The sequence below is a fragment of the Lagopus muta genome, chromosome 1 (assembly GCF_023343835.1).
Source record: "Lagopus muta isolate bLagMut1 chromosome 1, bLagMut1 primary, whole genome shotgun sequence".
In the NCBI taxonomy this organism is placed as follows: Eukaryota; Metazoa; Chordata; class Aves; order Galliformes; family Phasianidae; genus Lagopus; species Lagopus muta.
In genome coordinates this window covers 172,960,614-172,977,081 of record NC_064433.1, presented here as the reverse complement: position 1 = coordinate 172,977,081, position 16,468 = coordinate 172,960,614, and the positions used below count along the sequence as shown (strand labels likewise).

Sequence of the window (16,468 nt, the reverse complement as noted above, 5' to 3'; positions counted from 1 at the left end):
TGCTTTCTGAATTGTTTAGTTTTCCTAAATGAAGTCATCTTTTAAAGAATTTTGCAACTGAAGGGTTTTGTTTTGTTTTGTTTTGTTTTTAATTTACCCTATTGTTTTGTCCGTCTTCATGATTCTTGTTCAGAATTTGTTTTGGAGATTGTCACACACACAACAGCTAGCAAGTGTATTAAAGTTATTATTCAGGGCATTACTATTACCAGATTTGGGCATCCTGAGTTTGGTTTTGTATTTTTTGGTGGATAATGTTTAGAAACTTTGGCTCTAATAGCTCAAAATTTTCAGCTAGCATTAGGATTGGCATTCATTTTTGGCGGGCAAATGAAGTCATCTCTATTCTATGATATTAGCCCTCATTTGTCAGGTTATGGCTGTTGAGGTGTTCATTCTGTATCACTTAATTTACTGGTAGGAAAGAAGATAAGTAAATGGTTTCAGGAGCACGAAATGTTACCAGCAGACTGCCTTTGCTAATAGTAATGTGAGCGTACAGTCAGTTGGCAAGATGAACATTTTGTCACAAATTGCATAAATGTTATTAAAAATCCACTTGATCTTACATATGTTTGGTAAGAGGCATTTTGTCAAATTGGGCTCTAGGGATTGTATAGTAAAACATCAGAGAGTAGTGCCTAACTACTACTGAGGGCATTGGTACGTTTATCAGTCTGTTGCAGAATGTCAGCGATGCGTCTCAGACTCTTCGTGTAGTACATGCATTTAGACCCAGAAAGATCTCTTTTCTACACAAAGGAGTATAGTCATCAGAAAAGGCTCCTGTACAGAAGAAACCTGTCCGATAACAGTTGAAGCATCAATAAGAACTAATACTGGCTGTCTTTCACAGCATGAGAACAGGATGTGAATGTGTGGTGTGCATTAGGCAGAAATGCTCAACTTGCCTTTTGGAGCTGTTTGCACCAGTTGGGAGCTGCATGCTGCTCCAGTCTGGTCAAGCAAACCCAAAGGAATCTTTCCTTGCTGGATATGGACAAGTGACAGAGCTCTGCTCTTCCTAGCACCTGTACTAAATGTCTTTCCTGTGCTGCACAGTGATAATTGATTTAAAGTCAGTGGAGATACCCTGTTAGAGTAATGTGCTCTGCAGGCTGAGCAGAGAGCATCCCTGCTGCTTGGGATGTAGAAATTGAACATGAGCAGTGTTGTTTGTTACAGGTGTAAGTGGGCTCAGCTAAGTTTATCACCACCATGGTACTTAGTCTGTTCTGAACAGGAGCGGGAAGGGAGACGTTCTCAAAATGGGAGGAACAGGATGTGGGGAGCATTAAATAAAATCATTTCTATGAACAGCAGTGTAGTGCATGGCCAAATACCTTTTCATTCAGTTGGTTTCATTCACAACTGGTTTCCTCAGTTCTCTCACAGAATATTTATTTATACATCTCCAAAATGATCTGTCATAGAATCGTCATGATTCAAAAAGACTTCCAGGATCATCCAGTCTAGCTGTCCACCTACCACCGATACTTCCCCACTAAATCATAGAATCATAGAATGATAGAATGGCCTGGGTTGAAAAAGACCACAGTGATCATCTAGTTTCAACCCCCTGCTATGTGCAGGGTCACCAACCACCAGACCAGGCTGTCCAGAGCCACATCCAGCCTGGCCTTGAATGCCTCCAGGGATGGGGAATTCTCAACCTCTCTGGACAACCTGTTCCAGTGCGTCACCACCCTCTGTGTGGAAAAACTTCCTCCTGATACCTAACCTAAACCTCCCCAGTCTCAGTTTAAAACCATTCCCCCTTGTTCTACCACTGTTCACTCTTGTACACAACTGTTCACTTTCTGTATATATGCTCCCTTCAAGTATTGGAAAGCTGCACTGAGGTTTGAAAGGTCTAAATCATGTCTGTTAGAACAAAATCTAAATGTTTCTTGAACACCTCCAGGAACAGTGCCTGACCACTCATTTGGAGAAGAAGTTTTTTGCTGCGGTCCAACCTGAATCTCCTCTGGTGCAACTTGAAGCCGTTCCCTCTCGTCCTATTGCTGTTACATGGGATAAGAGGCCGACCCCCATCTCACCACACCCTCCTTTCAGCAGTTGTGGAGTGCGATCAAGTCTCCCCTGAACCTCCTCCAGGCTGAACAGTCTCATCTCCCTCAGCTGCTCCCTAGCAGACTTGTGCACCACACAGCTTCATTGCCCTTCTCTGGACACGCTCCAGGGCCTCGATATCTTTCTTGTAGTGAGGGGCCCAAAACTGAAAGTAGTACTCAAGGTGAAGCCTCACTAGTGCTGAGTACAGGGCTGTACTATTTTTTGATACAAGCCAGGATTCTGTTGGCCTTCTTGGACTCCTGGGCACATTGCTGGCTGATGGTTGATGCTCAGCTGAACAACAGCCCCGTATCCTTTTCTTCTGTACAGTCTTCTGGCCACTCTGCCCCAAGGCCAAGCCTGTAGCCTTGCCTAGGGTTGTGGCCAAAGTGCAGAACCTGGTCTTGTTGAATTTCGTCCCACTGGCCTCAGCCCAGTGATCCAGCCTGTCTGGATTTCTCTGTAGGGCCTTCCTACCCTCAAGCAGATAGACTCATCTTCCCAACTTGGTGTCATGTGCAGACATACTGAGGATGCCCTCATCCAGGCCATCAGTAAGGATACTGAACAGGACCAGCCCCAGTACCAACCCTGGGGAACAGCACACGTGACTGATTGCCAGCTGGATTTAACTCCATTCACCACCACTCCCTGGACTGGTCATCCAGCCAGTTCTTTACCCCGCAGAGTGTTGCCAGCTTGTTTCAGGAAAGGACTGTGGAAAACAGTGTAAAAGGCTTATGCTTCCATCTACTTTAAACAGCATAAACTTAGAAAATGAAATTAATTTTATTCCTGAAATTCAGTCAGTAGTGATTTTATTGTTCATGTTCACATTTTTCAGTTTATCTTCTCAACTAGAAGATCCTGATAGTGAAACTTCCTCCCTAACTACTGAAAGACCCAGCTGTTATCCCAGTAATTTTTTAACAAGGCATTTTGATAAGTTGAAATCATTTTGGTATTCAGTGGGAGGGGCAGATGGGTGGCATTGCAGCAAACTATTTGCATGATTCTCTGCAGGAAATAACCTGTTCTCTGCATAAATTATTTCTCCCAATAATCATTATCATATTATGATCTTAGAACTAATTACAACTTTGGGTGTAAAATATTTTATCTGCCTTTGATTCTTCTGTGTTGCTTTTCACCTTCCTTTTTTTTTTTTAAACCAAGTTCCATTTCTCACATGGAAAGGCAGTGTTTTCCTTCGTACCCTGCATCTTTTTCTCTTTTCCCTTGCTTGGAGTTGCAGAACACACGTGGGGCAGTTGCTGTTTGGAGCCCCACCCGTGGGGTTGCTATGCAGAGGAGCTCCTTGCGTAAGGAACCTGTGAGCCAGCGGCCAAGTTCTAGAGAAAGCCACTTCCAACTGTTTGGAAGCAGAGCTTTCAAACATGGGGGGAAGAGGGGAAGGGGGGGCGGGGGGGGAAAGAATGCAATGGTAATTTTGTCTTGAAATAATGAAACAAAGAAAATGTTTGCCTGAAGTATAAATGAAGAATAAGTAAATAAATAAAACCTGAAAATACCCGACAAAATGATGAGTGCTAACAGTGATAATAATGTCATGAATTGCAAAGACTCAATTGCTTTTCTTCCTTTCTGAGGTTTGTGGATGTGGCTCCAGTTGGGGTCTACCTCAGGCTTGAGCCTTGTTGTGACCTCGAATGAACTGCACAGATTTTTTGGGATCATTTTGCTTTTGTTCTGTGCAGGAGATGTTGCTATTCCGGGTCAGACTGCCTTCTCCATCCCCGCTAACGTTATAATATTGATTACCCGAAGAAGTGTGCATGTTAGCATTTGAAATTCAGTAGTAATGCTTTCTAATGAACGGTACTACAAATTGCCTTGACTAAAGCACAGGCATGTCAGCATGTTCTGGAGGCTGTTGTAATTAGCACCATTTTGATGCTGACAATCACAAAAACGTTAGGAGAGCCCCAGGGTGGTTCTCCCACCCTGACCTCCCCTGAGGAGCGGCCCTCAGCACCCCGATGTCCCCCAGGGCCCCTTCCCCTCCCCAGCCCCGCCGCCTCCCCCTCCTCCTCCCTCTGCCGCCCCGATGCAGCGCACATCTGCCGCTGCACAGCCTGAGCCGGCTTTGGGACGCAGCTGCAGGGCTTTCTGAGCTGAGGGCCTCTGCCGCTGGAAATTGCACCATCTGGCCGCTCACCAGAAGGCAGTGTGCAGGGGTTATATTTAGATCACCTTGTCTTTGGCATCTGGACTTTCATTTATCTGCTCACTCCGTGGGATGTGGCTTGAGTGCTGTCTTTGGTGGATGCTGTTCTCCACAACGTGTCTGTTGTTAAGTTCTCGGTTCCATGAGAGCAGTTCTTCCTGCAGAGCTGTTGTTTGTATTGGTGGGAGCTGCACGTGAGATGCTCTTCAGTATTAGTGTTTGTTAGAAATAATAGGCAAAAAGGGCTAGTAAAAAAGCCAAACAAACATTTTGCCCATTTAGTTGGATAAATTCTGGCCATCTGCAGAGATGGGCTAATACACGGCAGGTCCAGCAACACTAAGCATTATGTTAGTAAGTGAATTTATGCTGTGTGTTTCAAATTTTTACACCCCAATAGACTGTTGTTTTTTATTATTTCAATTTTTATTCTTTCTGTGTTTGTTTTTGCATACATGTCTCTGTGAAAAACAAGTGACAATTCTGAGAACACAAGGTAACGTGCTGCAGGAAGGCCAATAGAGGGTGCTGAAGGGATGCAGCTGCTACCTTCACTAGTTTACTTTTTGAAGAATAGCATCTATTTTGACAAACCTCCTTGGTTTGGGATGTCTTATTTACAGCTGTAAACTCGGTGCACTTTTTTTGTGAACTTAAGACCATAATTTTCAATAAACTTTTGAATATTGTTTTTTCATATAAGATTTATTTGAGAAATAACCTTAAAAGAGAAAGAGTTGCAAGAGTTACAAGTGAAAATACTGCTTTTTCAGGAAAAAAAAGTTGGGCGCAGTGTAAGTGCTAGTGATCTCTTTGACCTGACACATCCAGCCAACTGGATGTGACTCTGGGCAGCCTGGTCTGGTGCTTGCTGACCCTGCACATAGCAGGGGGTTGAAACTAGATGATCATTGTGGTCCTTTTCAACCCAGGCCATTCTATGATTTCGTGACATACACACGTTGTATTGCACATATGAGACTGATGTAACAAAGCACTGAGCTAAGAAAGTCATAGTTTCATGGAGAAAATATCTGTGTGGGAGTAACAGATCTACCAAGAAAAGCATTGAGAAGGATGAGTAGAAAACAAACTTGTGCAATGCACTGCATTTAAACTCGATATATCCATGCTGTACTCTATTTTGTGGTTTGCTTATTTTTCTGTTGAGCCCGGTCCAAGGTCTGGTTTTTGCACTGGTTGTGGAGAAGCTGTGCTCTCTATGTATGGGATTAACTAGCTATATGTGTGCACACGGTTGTATCCTCTGGCTGGAGACTGCTTGATTCAGCTTGCCCATGTTCTTTGAAGTAAAATGTCCATGAGAGTCAGAACATACAGCAGTTGTCTGAGAGTCTGTTATGGAAGGCACTCCCTTCGTTTCTTCCGGACCTTCCAGATCCTTCTTCTCCTCCAAGTAAGTTTAGAATAATGGCTTCAGGCTACAAGGGATCGGAAAGTGCAGTGTACTACATGGGTATGCAGAAAGAGCTGGTTGCTTCTAATGAGAGGCACAGTCTTTCAGTATTACACAGATGACAGATTAAATCCAGGGTTGCATTGATGATGATGATCCAAACGATACCATTCCATATTATTAGGATTTTGTTTGGTTGGCTTAAAAGTCAATAACTTATTTTTGTCAAAAAATCTAACACGTTTCTTACAGCATCTCACAGACGCGAATGAACTTCTCAGCAGGGAGGTGAGGAACTGAAGTAGTTGCAGGGACCTGTCAGATCTAGTCTGTCAGTTTTTATTTTCAAAACTAAAACTGCATCTAGGCATTGGGACCTTACCTTCAAAATGCAACTGCAGTGCAGCATACACAAAGATAGCTCAGTATGCAGACAGTTTGATGGCGCAGATCTGAGCCATCACTGTTCCGTCTCAGTGACTTTTGAGTCTAATGCCACAGTTTGATACTTCTCTTAATATTCAGGAAACTTGAATTCTTAAGTATAAATGTGGAACAACAGAATTATCTGGACTTAAGGCACTGTTTCTTAAACTGCGGGTACAACTACACTTATGTTTTTATGGAAGATAGTTGCAGAGGGCTATCTAAAAGGGAAAAAGAAATAAAAAATGTTTAAGCCCTTTAATAATACATAGTGAAACAGTGAGGTGGTTTCTGCTGTTACAGGAGGAGTGAGGAGAAGAGACAGGTTTGTAAAACAGCACCTAGTGAGGTAACAAATGGGAGACAATATCCTGCTAATATTGAATCTTTTGATTAAACGCACAGTCAGACATTTCTGTTGGCTGAACAGGTAATAATGTTTGCATTGTACTGTCTTATTTACTGCCGTGGATAGTTAGATTGAGATTCAGGAGGCTGATATGACAGCATGGTGGTTGTCTGGAAGGTTGTGGATCTCCATCCTTGGAGGTGCTTTGACAGATGTTGTGGTTGGATGAGGGCCTGAGCAGCTGCAGCTGGTACAGAACTAGCCCAGCGTGGAGTAAGAGGCTGTCAGAGAACCAGTGGAGGTTCATCCTGTCTGTCCCATCCTGTCAGCCTGGGAATGGGCTGATGTATGCAGATTGTTAGTTCACTCACACGTGCCATGGGCTTCTGGGGTATTTTCCTCAAACTACAAATACTTCAACAGTGAAGCTTTTTGGCTTCTGTGCACCTGGCTTTCAGAAGCAAGTAAGGTACCTTACTCACATCACAGATTTAAGTAGTATTTAAACTATCTTTGTAGCAATGAAATTCAGGTTGGGTTTGTTAACCCAGCTCTGTGGGTATCTCAGTGTGACCATCATGGGACTGCTCTCCAAAGCAGCAGCCACAGATATGCTGTCAGCAGTTCTGAACACAGACATGATGCAGGTCGCAGTCTCTGGCTGCCTTTGTGTGTGTTGGGATCTGCTGAAACCTCTCTCTCCCTTTCCCTTTCCCTTTCCCTTTCCCTTTCCCTTTCTTCCCTTTCCCTTTCCCTTTCCCTTTCCCTTTCCCTTTCCCTTTCCCTTTCCCTTTCCCTTTCCCTTTCCCTTTCCCTTTCCCTTTCCCTTTCCCTTTCCCTTTCCCTTTCCCTTTCCCTTTCCCTTTCCCTTTCCCCTTCCATCACTGCCTTTTGTAACAGCAGTAAGTCTGAGAAAAACACGTTGAAAGAGGTGTGCCTTAGTAGAATGAGTGTGGTGCTTGGGGAAGGAAGGTGGAGGGAACTTCCATGCTCCATTGTTACCACATCCAGAGACTCCAGGACTTAACCTTGCAGTCCAAAGGCAATCTCTGTGTAGGGATTTTGGAGTATGAGATTTCTACCAGTCCAGGTGGGGGAAAGTTATATTAGCTTCATGCTGCTTCCATGTAGCATGAAAGCAAATGTATGTAGCCTGTGTCAAGGAGTGGTTATGGGTGAATAACTTCTGTTCCTGATTCTGAAGCTGATATGAGACTGTATTAAAACAGGAATCTACTTTTACTGTTAGGCTATAAATGCAAGGTCCCCATTGGATACCTATAGTTGCACCAAATAAAAATATCATCTGTTTGTTCACATAGGGACCTTCCAGTTATAGCCAAATAGTAAAAGTGGATTCCTACTCTTAACATTTTTCTTTTTCAGAGGCCCCAGTCTGTTTACCTCTGTCAAAGGAATTACAGTGTAACTCTGTTTCTCCTGTTACTGGCGGTTTCTGACCAGAAACCTACAAGAAAAAAGGATGCCATTGTCAGTGATGAAGACGGGTTGTAGGAAAGACAATAAAATATTTCCACTTGTTTCATCTCTGTATACAACAGGATGGAGGAAAGTATGCAATAATCCTTTTAACAGCGTGTATTATGAAATGTTTAGTAGGTAAATACAATTTTCAAGGTTATATTTTAAGACTTGGCTTTTGTTTAATCTGAACTGGAAGCAATAATATATCCTGTTGTCCAGGTGACTGGAGTTTAAAATCACTGTTTTTTTTTTACTAGGTAGTTGTGATGGCACATGATGCAAAACAGTGATCTTCAGGAAGCAAGCAAGAGATCAGCCATACTGCTTGCAATTAACCCATCTCATCCTGAACTAGGAAACTATGAAAATTACATTGAAAAGTTAAAACACTAAGAGGGATCACTACTGAAAACTCTTGCTTTGGGGAAAGGTAAGACCCTAAGTATCGAGGCTTCCTGAATGTACAAGAGATTTGGTTAACAAGAATGAATATTACAGTGAAGTCTATTGTTTTATGAATGCATTTGTTTACTGAGTAGAAGTGACAACTATTATCCATTTTTAAGTAAATATTTTAAAATATATATATGCATAGGCAAAAAATATAAAGCATTAGGCATATTAAGATTTGGAAGCTTGTGTATATATTTCCTACTGGAAAGGATTGCATGCATGATTTTAACTATTTGGCAATGACCTTTAAACATGAACTACAAAACTATATTAGGACTCATTAAGACTATCCCATGTAACATGAGATTATGCAAAATACTTTATTGCAACTATTTATGAACTCTTCTTCGTGACATCAGTGGAAGTTGGCAGACCATGACCAGGAGCTGAAGAAACTTGTGTTTGTTAATTAATCTGATACAGTGGAGGTGTTCAGGTAAAACCTTCCTGGGGCTGAAATTTCTTACAGAAAACAGTTGGATGCATTTGGTTTTCTGATACTACTGGAAATAGATGAACAAGCATTTTGCACACAGCCTTAGTCACATCTGAAATATCTGCAATAGCTACTGTGCATTTACATCTCAAGGAGAAGTAGAGAGCAATAAGAGAAGAAATTCATCAGCTTCCTTACCTTAAAACAAAACATTTTTTCCTACTAAAAGGTTTGGATAAGTTTTAACATGTCATTATTAAACTCTACTTAGTCCTTCTGTCACACAAAAAACAAGATTTATTGGAGTCAGTTAATTTGGCCTGTAATTAACACAGTAAATCACATTGTTAGCAGTATATCTCTTGAAGTACTAGCTTCCTTAATGCTCCCAATTCTATTCCACTGAAGAGAGAATTATTTTCTTTTGCTTTCAAAGAGCAGTACTATAAAGGCTCTTGGCAGGGCTACAGGTTTCTCAGTCTGAGTAGATATTTTTATGTTCTTTGCAGATTGCTTAAAAGCAGATTTTTCTATTTTGGCTTTTCTGGATTTTTAGATGATAGTTTTAAGTACATTGGGACAACTGTAGTATCATTTATTATTCAGTATGGCCTTTTTGAGACAGTGCGGATAAAAAGGAGCAGAAGGATATATTTGTGCTTTGGAGTACAGAGATCTGAACATTTGTGATATTTGTTCTAGTCCTCCATGGGCATTATGAAGATGGGAATTTTCCTTGCCTACATATGAGATGTTCTGTGCAGGAGGTTGCAGACATGCATGCTGGCAAGAGATGGACTGAATGTGTAGGTTCACTGTGAACTTGTGGTCAGGCTCTAAGTCACAGCAGCAGCAGTCTGTGTGTTTTCAACCTGGTGTGCATTGTAGTGTGCTGAAATCCACATGTCAGTCACTGGAGGGCATGAAGGAGATGCCTAAACCATAAAAATAAGTCACAAGAGGAACCAGTGTTGTATTCACAAGATTGAGCATGTATCATTGTGCCATATGAGCCAGGATGAAATGCATGACTCTGGTCTGAAAATTTACAATTCTATCTGTTTACAGTCTCTCAACTGGGCAATGAACACTGTCTCCTAAACTACCTTTTGACTGTAGTTCTGGGAACAAATGTGTTCCAGTTAGGCAAACTCAAAAAGACTAGTTTTGATAATTTCTGGACTATTTTACCTGCTTTACTTTGTCTTGAAATGACCGATTGTTCTAATGCTTCTCCTTGACGTAGCAGTTAAAGAAGATAAAACCTTACAGCAGTTAAACTAACAGATTCTGGGTGAAAACTGTATCTCATGGCAGCAGGCTTCCCACACCAGTGAGTACAAATTTGACATATCAGCAGGCATCCTGTAAATATTGAACTCATAGTTGATGTTAGGCAGAACTGTAGATTGGTTTGGATTGGAAGGGACCTTTAAGATCACATAGTTCCAACCCCCTGCTATAGGCAGGGACACTTCCCTCTGGACCAGGTTGCTCACAGCCCCATCCAGCCTGGCCTTAAATGCTTCACAGAATCACAGAATGGCCAGGGTTGGTAGGGACCTCAAGGATCATGAATCTCCAACCCCCCTGCCACATGCAGGGCCACCAACCTCCCCATTTAATACTAGACCAGGCTGCTCAGGGCCCCATCCAATGTGGCCTTGAGCATCTCCAGGGATGGGGCTTTCAAGAAGGGGGCATCCACAACCTCACCGGGCAACCTGTTCCAGTCTCTCACCACTCTCACAGTAAAGAATTTCTTCCTGCTATCTAGTCTAATGCATGAACAAGCACACCTATGCTTGGGCCTTTGTTTCCTAAAAGGGAGGTGAGACCAACTGACAATATATGCTCTTGTGAAATCTGTATTTTATGATTTAGAGAAAACTCAATGAGTGGAAGGAATTACTTAGTTGCATTTAAATGTTTTAAATGTTTTTGTCTTTTTAATTACACAGGTGGCACATTAGAAAAATTAGTAGTACTGAAGTCTGACAAATGTTGATGTTATCCTTCCAAATGTTCTTGCAGGTTTTCGGGAATGACGTTGCTGGCATCAGCAAGTGAATGCTAGGGGTGATTTTATCTGTTGCTGCTAATAAACACGATTACCTTATTTCCTCTTACGTACTTGAATGCTTCATTAGAAAATTCTGCTCTGTGATTTATTTAGTCTGATAATATTTTTAAGAGTATAGTTGTCCAGCTTTAGATTGAACTCAATTCTGTGCTTTCAGCTTTTGGAAGAATGAACACAGTCTACTGAGACCCTCCAGGATATGTGACAAGCTATCTGGCAGTACTCCAGGAATGCAATTAAATGTACTTAATTATGTTCTTTGTTTACTTGCTTAAAATCATACAAGGTAAAGACTTCACAGGTCATACAAGCTCAACATTTTTGTTTTAGTGCTTGGACTTAACTTCTGAAGCTTGAGAAATTCTATCATTTCTTCACTCATTTAATTGTGAAAACTTATTTTTAACTTAAGTTCTGGTAGTAAACATTGGTTTATTGAGTGTAAAATAAAAGTGCAGATCTTCTAGATTCAGGAGGTTGTTCTTAGTCTCTCTTTTTTGGAGAGACTTTAAATATGTTGCAGCCTGGCTGCATGGAGGAATCCAGTTCTGTAATTACCAAAGTCTTTGTGTATATCCAAGGATTCTGGTACTTCAATATGCAGCTCAAAAGCTGGTGGATGACACATTTAAACAGGGTTGGACTGATGCAGGAAAATAAATGAAAGTTAGGTGCCCAAAAATTGAGATGAAGCATAGGAGCATAGAGTGATGCATAGAGCAGTAGGGTTTTTGTTTTTACTTTTTTTTTTTAATAAATTTTTTATTCTAAAGAAGAACTAAGAAAAAAGTTTGTTTTTGCTATTTTTAGAATTTCCTGCTGGTTGCATAAAAATCACTGAACTCAAAAGGTCAAACCACCACTGTTTAATATCTTCCAAACAGTCATTTTAAATTAATGCAGAGAGCCAAGTGAGGACTGACACTTGGAATTTGGGGGAGGCAATATAATTTTTTTCTTAATTAAAAATATTAGTGTTCTGGGAAACAGATCAGCATCATTTATCATGTTGAAGCCAGCAGTGTTGATATTGACTTGAATAGGGTAAGTAACATTTTTAGGGCTGGTATTCCTTATTTAATATTGCCTAATTACTCTTAATAGATGTTTTATTTTTTCTTTACATGTTAAGGTACTGTAATAGTTGATGAAACAACTTCTGTTGATACTAAAACCAGAAGAATTCTTTAGAATCTTTGTAGCTATAAATGCCTGGAAAATGAGTTTTTAACTTCCTTGTTTTTTTTTTCCTTGGGTTCCTTAAAAAGAGGAGGGGAAAAAAAAGGAAAAAAAAATGGAGGGAGATATGCATCTGACATTAAAGAAAATATTTGTGTGTGTTTAGGAAAAGCGTGTAAGGTATCACAAAGTAGGCAACAATTCTTATTGCTACAGCAGATAATTTTTAAAAATAGCACAAGATGAAGAACGAAATCGCAGTAAGTGTGCCCTTAATTCCAAAGTAAATATTTTACCAAATAGATTTTTGATAGAAGGAACACAATGTACAAGGAACAGGATGTGATACATACCCAGTTCAGCATTTTAAGCACACTTCAAACTTCCTGGCTTTTACCTTGCTTATATTCAGATGAAACTTAAATGGTTCAACGCAGTGCTCTTTTGCTTGACTTTAAGTGGTTAGCAGTTTCCCTGTGTACATGAGTGATTTGGGGGCCTTTTTAAAAAATAAGCAATTTTTTTTTTATTTCACTAGTTCATCCTTAGAGTAGAATAAGGGAAAGACTTTCTCCTTTCCCCCTATAGAGAAATGAGCTAAAAAGTGAGAAGATAAAGAAATACTACTTTTTTTTCCTCAGTGCTGATGTGCTATTTTGAGATATATGCTGACCTACTTTCTGTGTTTCCAGAGAGAGAGTGAAAAAAGTCTAGTGAAGGTTGCACAAAGGTTTGGATTTCTTTCAGTGGATTTTTGTCCAGCCATTAATGTTAAATGTGCACTGGGCCTTATGTTGGCTAATGTGGGTATTTTTGTCCAGCCATTAATGTTAGATGTGCACTGGGCCTTATGTTGGCTAATGTGGGTGTTGATCTATGCTAGCAAATCAAGATTGCCAGTTTGGTACAATTTCAACAGTAATAGCAGTGGAGATCTAAATACCTGTCTTTTGAAGGTTTGATAGGAAGACTTCATTCTATTTGTGCAGTTATTCAGTGTTACATAAGATATAAAGTTTTCAGTTCCTAATTTGGAATAAACTTGATACCTATGTAAAAGCAGGCGGATTTACTTCAAAGATCACTTTATTGTAATTTTTCCAGTTTCTTAATCATTGTCTTAGAAACTATACAATAAGACTCATTTGAGTTATTCACTTTATGCATCTGTTTATTGATAAGGCTGACCATGGTTGCCATTCCCAGTTAAAACGGTGACGCATACAGCTCAGGAATTGTGTGAGCAAATTATGAGGAAACAAATAATGAGAGATGAAGACCTGATCCTGTTCTCTGCTTGTCTTTGTATATATCACACCTGTATAAGAAGACTGTTGATATGTACAGCTGTAGTTCTATTGGGAAAGGCCTCAAAATACCATGAATGACAGGTCCTGTACTTGCACTGTTCATCTTCTGGAAGATTTTATGAGTTTGTTAAGCTAACTTGCAGATACGGCATACATATATTTCTAGGACAGTAGATCTGATACTTTAAAAAAAAATATTTACACTGTGTGACATAAAGACTATATACAGTATTTTGCAAACATCTGGCTTACAAATCATTTTTATGTCGTATTTGAGGTAGGTTTTATCTCTCTGTGAGAGTTATGTTAAGGAGTCTATAGATTAAAAGCTTACAGTACAATTTTTTAGCATTTGGGTGATGTAAGATTTTCACTGAAGTACCTCTTTGCAGTGCTGCTACTTACCAGTTGTCTGAAGTTGGTGGGGTATTAGTAAATAATGAAGAAGTTGGAGTACTATTATGGCATGAGAGTCAGGTGAATTCATAGAGTGGCTTGGATTGGAAGGGTCCTTAAAGCCCATCCAGCTTCAACCCCCTGTCCTGGACAGGGACACTTCCTAATAGGTTGCCTGGGGCCCCATCCAACTGTCCATGAACACTTGCAGGGATGGGCATCCACAGCTTCTATGGACAGCCTGTGTCAGTTCCTCACTACTCTTATTGTGAAGGATTTACTCATAATTTCTAATCGAAACCTAGCCTGAAATGAGGTCTACCCAGAGCCACCTTTTCTCCAGACTGAACAGCCACAGCTCTCTCAGCCTGTCTTCACAGGAAAGGTGCTCCAGCTTTCTATTCATCCTCATGGCCTCCTCTGGAGCTACTCCAACAGCTCCTTGCCTGCCTTGTGCTGATTTCCTAGAGTTGAATGCAGTACTACAAGTGAGGCCTCATGAGAATGGAGCAGAGGGGGACAATCCTCTCCCTTGCCCTGCTAGTCACCCCTCTTTTGATGTGGCCCAGGACACAGCCTTTTGGGCTGAGCACACATCCATCAGGACCCTCAAGTCCTTATACTCAGAACTGGTCTCAGTGCACTCATCACACAGTCTGTACTCATGCTTGGGATTGTAGGAGCTTGCCCTTGGCCTTGTTGAACTTCATGAGGTTTGCGTAGGTCCACATTTCCAGCCTGTCCAGGTCCCTCTGTATAGCATCCCTTCATTTCAGGGCGTACTGCACCACATTCCTTGGTGTTGTTGGCAAACTTGCTGATATTACTAAGAGATTAGATAGCACTGGTCCCAGTACCAACCTCTGAGGAATGCCACTCGTCAACAATCTCCTCCTGGACATGGAACCATTGACACAATTCTGTCAGTGCCACTGTTCAGCCATTTCCTTATCCATCAAGTGGTTCATCTGTCAATTGTCCACTTAAGTACTACAGCAAAACAAGTTTTTAATGCTGCTGCATGGAAGATAATAGGAGCACACATTGTAGGGTTTCAAATACAAATTTCTTTGTTCTAGTAACATGAAGGAAAGCCAAGGACCATTCTATACTGCTTGCTCAGCTTTGCTGGCAGTATGGTGCTGTAGCTTAGAAGCAGTACTTGGATATATAGAAATCAGATTCTAGAGGAAAAGGGAGAAAACTTTCTACCTCTGCAAATTATAGTGGTAATGCAGGTATTAATGTACTGGATAAGGGCTATGGATTTCCATTCAACAGTGAGATAGACAAGAGGTGAAGGAGACCTATGAAATTTTACAAGGTCTGGATGAAAAAAAATCTTTATGCTGTGAGGCCTAAGTACTTAGCCATTTAAATGTATTGAACAGAAGTTTACAAGGTAAATTTATCATCAGATTTAAATGCTTTTCTTAAAAGACAGTCTGAAAGCAAGGAATTTCAGCTTTCTAAATAAAAGGGTAGCATATACTGCTGGGAGACTGAAGGTGAGCTAGCTCTATCCAAAACCAAAATTCCTCACAGAGAATACAGACACTGAAAAAGATGAGTTGTAGGATCTCGGAGGTAGAATATTCCTGTCAGTATTGGCTGGGGTTGTTGAGCCTGGAGAACACTCTGGAGTGACATCATTGCTGCCTTTCAGTATTTAAAGGGGGGTTTTAAGAAAGATGGAGAAAGATTTTTTACAAGGACTTGTAATGGTAGAACAAGGTATAACAGTTTTAAACCAAAAGAGGGGAGATTGAGATTAGGTATAAGGAAGAAATCCTTCACTCTGAGGATGATGAAGGCACTGGAATAGAGCAACTGTGTATGGCCCATTCTTGGAAGTATTCAAAAGCAGTAAGGTTGGAACTAGGTGACTCTTTAAGGTCCCTTTAACCCAAGCCATTCTATGATCATGACACAGGAACTCTCAGAAGTTAATGGTAGTTTCACTATTCAATAGAGTTAGCAGAGAGACAGAGATTTCTCCATGACGTAATTATTGAGTGTCCTGCTCAGGTTTCAGCTCTAAAATGGTAACTGGGGAAAATTGTTTCTGTCCATTGACTGTACAAGAATACTAAGCTCTCAGGATGAAGTTGGCTGTGTAATTTAATTTCAGGAGATCTCCAGTACTTTCCAAAAGCCTAGATTTAGCTAGCAGGAAAAATTATAGTTGTATACAGCTGGTCCAGCTGTCCCTCACTTACATTTACCTTTATTTTTTATGTTCTTTTGCTGTATTCTGTTCAATACAAGCAAATGCATCCTGCTCTTCACGCTTGAGAAACATGTCTGGGTATCTCATTTCTGTTGAAAGGAGATTGGAACTTCCCCTATTTCTTCCTATGCTTTCAATCTGTGTAGAGATGAAGAGGAACTTGGGCTATTTAGGACCTTCTAGATTCCTTCCTCCCAAAATATTTATTACATTTGCACTTTATGCTGAAAGATCTGTTTCCCTGATATTCTGCCACTTCGAATCAGGACTCGGAAGAAAAACCCCAAATAAATCTTTCCACTTAAGAAAGACAAAAATTATATATCCAGTGTTCTGAAGCACCATGACTAAGTCTGAGTGCCACTATCACGCTTCTCACTTCCACAGCTGAAAGCTGTTCAGATGTAGTTGCTTTATCAGCTACATTTATAGTGCTGACT

At 40.7% G+C, this 16,468-nt stretch overlaps 1 protein-coding gene across 1 annotated transcript in view; it reads left to right on the top strand.

Annotated features, from left to right (window-relative positions):
- FRY (FRY microtubule binding protein) overlaps positions 1–16,468 on the top strand; it is a 237,615-nt gene that overhangs the window by 21,597 nt on the left and 199,550 nt on the right. Inside the window, exon 2 of the mRNA XM_048934593.1 lies at positions 8,199–8,371. The gene's annotated coding sequence lies outside the window, so the exon portion shown is untranslated. The remainder of the gene's footprint in view (positions 1–8,198; positions 8,372–16,468) is intronic.